Raw genomic sequence first — 5,290 nt, forward strand, 5'->3', positions numbered from 1 at the left:
AGAAACTCAGAACTAGATCACAAACTGCCTTCTTTATTCATAATCTGATGTCATGCCAAATTGGCTTACAAAAAGGAACGAAAACTGAACTGTGCTCCAAAATTACAATAGCAATACGAGAGTTTCAACAACCTATCTAAGGATAAGGCCTCCATATTTATACAAAAACGATGATCCAACAAGTGTCCTTGATTTTAGGAGCTCGGCTGTCTAACTTCGAGTTTAACTGCTGATCCTGTAGGATGGTCATAATTGCTGTTCCTGTAGAGCAGTTTATAACTGTTGTTCCTGTAGAACAGCTGGCTGCTTTTAAGCTCGGAGGGGAGATGGATTAGAGCTCGGAGTTCTTGGTGGGAATCACGAGGAATGTCCCAAGACCGTGGACATCCTCTCCTAAAAACCAGCAGTGCCACCTCATTGTCTCCTTATCTCCCTTTTCGTTGTCTCTTGCTCCCTTTTAATGCCAAAACCTGGAATCACAATGCATTAGTCACGTAGATAGAGTGCCTACCCTTCTTCCTACAAACAACATGAATAAACTAAGAAATGCATGCATAAGCAATAAAAAAATGAATGGTTTGAGCAAGTAGAATAGGCCAAAATGAGCCCAAATTGTACCAAAATTGGGGCTCATCATCACCCCCCAGCTAAACCATTTGCTCATCCTTGAGCAACTTAGTCAAGATCCTCATCCTTCATGGCTTCCACTGCTCCCCTTACATCCCAAGCTTCTGTGGTGATGTCTTCTTGGTCGATATGAAACCCTGCTGTGTTTTCTACTTTTTCCCATTGTGCCTGGTCATCCTTTTCTGTACTTCCTTCGACCAATCCTAGCAGCAATGGAGGGCTGAGTTTAAGGCCAATCCAGCTGGCCTGAAGTCTTTGCACGGATCTCTTGTAAAGGTCCACTCTTGCCAATGCTTCCCTCATTCTGGTCGGGTATGGTACTCCCGGATCTTCAAACTATGTGCCAAGGCATGCCACCTACGTGCACAAGCCTAGCAGCAGTTTCCCCCAATAATCTGTCCATGTCCTCAAAGTGGGCTATTGCTTGGGCTTGCTGGTCCATGAGCTTCAAGGAAGCTGTGATCATTGGATAACTGCTTAACTGGGCGGGTTGAGATGAGGGCAACCGGATCCTCTGGTTCTGCCCGAATGTACAGTGGCTCCCTCACTTCTCGGCTCATGACCGATTTTTCTTCAGTGGCTCTCTGATCCTCATGATTCAGCCACGAAGCAAACGCCATCAACTGTAGATCGCCCAAGGCGATATTGGGATCCCAAGAGACTTCATTGGGCAAAACCAGATTGTGGATGTAGAATTCTGCTAGCTTGGCTTTGTCCTCTGCTGAGCTAGTACTGCATATTTCAGCAAATTGCTGTGGGTTATTGATTTGCTCAATACCTCTTTGTGCTAGTGTGTTTATCTGGAACTGTAGCCACTGATCCTTTAAGTACAACCCATAAGACTTTGCAGGATGTCTGCACTGCAGGGCCTCCATGGCCCAACTGGCCATGCAAGCCAATTGTGTTTCCTTTTGTTGCAGCTGTTCCTTTAAGGCTTGCACTTCAATTCTTATCTGCTGTTCTTCTTCCTGTAGAAGTGTCTTTGGCCCTTCAAGATTGGTGGTCAGCTCCTTCTTGCCTTCTTGTTCACTTGTGATGCCCTTGGAGGATGTTTCTGCCCCTGCCTTGAGTTCTTGTAGCTGCAACCTTAACTTCTGGTTTTCTTCCTGTAGAAGTGCCTGCTGGCAACTAGCCACATGTTTGGCCATGGTGAACTCGCTCCTGACCTCCCTGAGCTGATCTTGTAGAGGGCCTATGTCCCCCACCCCCTTTGATTTGGCAATTTGCATCCAGGTATGGGAGCGGACTCTTTCTTTCTCTAATTCAAAGAATAGGGGTACAGTAAATTTTTGTGGGATGACCTTGCCCGCCTCCAAGAAGGTATAATATGAATTCAAATTGGGCGAAGGGCTAGGTTCGGGTATATGTTCTCTTGCTGTTTCTTCAGGTAGTTCTGCCTCATCCGCCCTTGGTGATGAGGGTCCTCCTTCTTCTCTTTGTTCGGTTTCCTGTAGTCGAGCCAAGGTATCCTGTAGGACATTTTCAGCTTCCTGTAGCCTGGTTTTCTCGTCCAACAGGTCCACTCGGTCTTGCCATGTTCTCTTCTTCGGGCTTCCCTTTTCGTAAGTAACTGTGACCTTTGAGGGGATTTTTCTTTGGGAGAAGCAGGGGTGTCCTCAATGACAATTGGGCTGCTGGACTGCTGCTGTGGTTTCCCTGTTTTTATCCGAACACTTCTCCGTGCTTTGAAGTAGAGAGGAGGGTCCCTCTTCCTCTTTCCTTTTGGCTTAGGTGGCGTACTGAGGCCAGCTAATACAGCCGCTGCCTCTCTGGCTAAAACATCCACCTTCTGCTTCTCGGATTTTGGTTTTGCATGGCTTCCTGTAGAAGCCTGTTTTTGCACTTTTGTGCTTCCTGTAGAAGCTGTTATCGGGCTTCCTGTAGAAGCCTTTGTCTTTGCTTTTGGGCTTCCTGTAGAAGCCTGCTTCTCACTGATCTTCGGGCCTCCTGTAGAGGCTCGCTTCTCCTTTCCTGTAGTGGTAGGTGTCTTTACTTTTACTTGCTTTGCTACAGGGATTTGATCCTTTTGTTTACTTGTGAGTGCTGAAGAGGTAATTGGGCTGACATGGCCTGCCCCAACTTTGTCTCTTCTGCTTTTTGACCTTATTTCTCTTGCTGACAGGATGGGGAGTCAGCTTTTTCTTCAGCCTTTTCCTCGCCACCGCTTCCTTGTCTTCAGTGCTGGAGGAGCCACTATCTTCGATCAACATTTTAATGTCCCCATCTCGTGTTAGATTCCTAAATGACTCCCAGGAGAGGGGAACTTTATATGAGTGCAGTGCATCCTCCACAAGCAATTTTATTAACCCATGATGGGCTATCTGATCAGGGATGCCCTGTCTTAGCTTTGTAGCACACTCCATTAGGGACTGCAGGAGATAAAAGGGATGCTTAGTTTTTGCTCGTCAGGAAGGTCAATTCCGTGCTTAACTCAGTGAGGAGCCGGAAGTGATATGCATACACGATACTGAACCGACCTTCACAAGTAATATATTTCATAATGTGCAAACTGACTTCGTTCCATGGTGGTGACAGGCTGGTCCTCCTCACCCCGTTTTTATCCTCAGAGAACTTCCTCAGGTGGAAAGAATTCCTTCTTTGCTTGCTGGCTCTGTTTTCGTTCTTCTTTATCCCACGGGAGACCCATAGGAAACTCAGTGATTCTACTGATGGACTGCGGGTGATCTGAGGCTTAGGCCTCTGAAATTGACTGTGGCCAGCACCTTGGATTTTGGCCTCAGGGCCTGCAAGAATTCCTCGGCCACTTCCTCATCGTACCCCTACAACTTATCACAAAAAGGCATCCACTGTGCTTGTGTAAAGAGCTCTACCACTGCCTGATTTCTCCTCAATGTGGTTGAATCAGTGGGCTCTCGCCTGATAAACCCACCAGGCATGATGAACACAGTGGTTTTGACCAAAGGCGGTAGATACAAAGGAAATTCGGTCTTATAGACAGAGCATGCAATGAATTCACAGACCACAGTCTAATTATACTGCTATCCTGTAGAAGCGATAGTATAGGCACGACAATCCAATATTTTTTTATGACCAGACTGTGAATAATGACCTTGCCACCTTTGAAAACCAATTGCGGAAGGAGTTTCAGGGTTACCTCTTTTCCGCCACCTTTTTTTACGTGAAGACTTCACCTTCCTGTAGAGACTGCTTTCCTGTAGATACTGCTTCCTGTAGGACTGCGTTCCTGTAGAAACTGTTCCTGTAGGAGCAGTGCGCAGACTTCGGGGGGAGCTATAGTTGGACAGCGGTCGAGAGGTGCCTTACCAGTGTTCAGGTAGCCGAGAGCTTGGCGTATCAACATGCAGAGGTAATCAGAGGAGCTACTCGAGTTTTGAAGTGAGGTTGATGGATATACACGCTTAATCGAGCCGATTAGATTTTGAATCGGCGCAGCTCGTGGCGCGGGGGGTGAGCTGTCCCCGCCGGACCGTTGGGTGACGTCACCCATCATCCGCCTGCACATTCGCTTGCTGCCGCATTCATTCCCACAGATCTGCCGCCGCCCTTTTCGGTTAAACTCGGTTCACGGTTGACGGGACTAATCTTCACGTGCGTGCTACGTGTGTCTTTCGTCGTGGCTGCCACCTCATCATCTGACTATCCCTTCACTAGCCGATGTGGCCAGTCAACTGGCCTTACGGCCGCTCAACCATTCACCTTTATGCCATGCAAAACAAATCAAAGTAATATCCATGCGATTTGATGGAGAGAAGGATTAGAACACTTACCTGCGCGCGCTGCACATGATTTCCAGTTTGTGGACGATGGATTTACCTGCTGCACGCGGCTTACACAGACCCGGAGGCACATGGCTACCGTTGCTGACGCTGGAGTGGATGGTTTTGCGTTCATGCGCCCGTGTTTTATCTCGGATGGCGGTGCTGTGGACGGTATTCACTCGAGCAGGTTGAACTGTTACAGGATCCCCGCGAGGGTCTTGTCACAGTCCTTTCTCCTCCTGGGTGCATGCTGCATGCTGGCGGTTCTGGCTTCTCGATCACGATCCCAGCGCTTCTGATGCATAACGTGGATGTGGTATGGCTCTCGGTGCTTGGTTTTTCTTTGACAGATGTTTTTTCTCACGAGAACTCATTGCTTTGTTGTGCTGCTGCAGGGATCTTGGTTGCATGGCGACGAGGATGGTGGAGCAAGATAATAGCAATGTTCAGGGGTGCCATCAGTGGCATGCATGCATTCAATCCACTCCTCAGTCGCTAGATCTTCATTTGAAACACATTTCGGCCGTCGCAACCTTCTACAGGAAGTTTCCTGTAGAAATTTTGCACTTTCCTGTAGAAGATCCGCGTCTTCCTGTAGGAAGACTGTCTGTTCCTGTAGAAAACTGTATCTTCCTGTAGAAGATCCAAATCATGATAAAAATTGCACATACCTTGAAAAACATTGTTATTCTTGGAGGAGGTGTTGATGACATCCTTTGATAGCATGATGAAGGCCCCTGGCTTGGAGTGGAGAGGCTTCTTCTCCTCCATAGAACATCTGCATGCAAAACTTTTATTGTGCTTATTGTTTTTTTTTTTTTTTTTTTTTTTTTTTGAAAAGATAGCAGGGGCGCCCCAAAGAGGTTTTCACCCTTGCTACCTGCCCTGAGCGCCTCAAGAGGTTTTCACTCAAGGATCTTTTT

The sequence above is a fragment of the Pinus tabuliformis genome, chromosome 5_1 (assembly GCF_031772625.1).
Source record: "Pinus tabuliformis cultivar Carrire ecotype Pingquan chromosome 5_1, CPIR1, whole genome shotgun sequence".
NCBI classification, from domain to species: Eukaryota; Viridiplantae; Streptophyta; class Pinopsida; order Pinales; family Pinaceae; genus Pinus; species Pinus tabuliformis.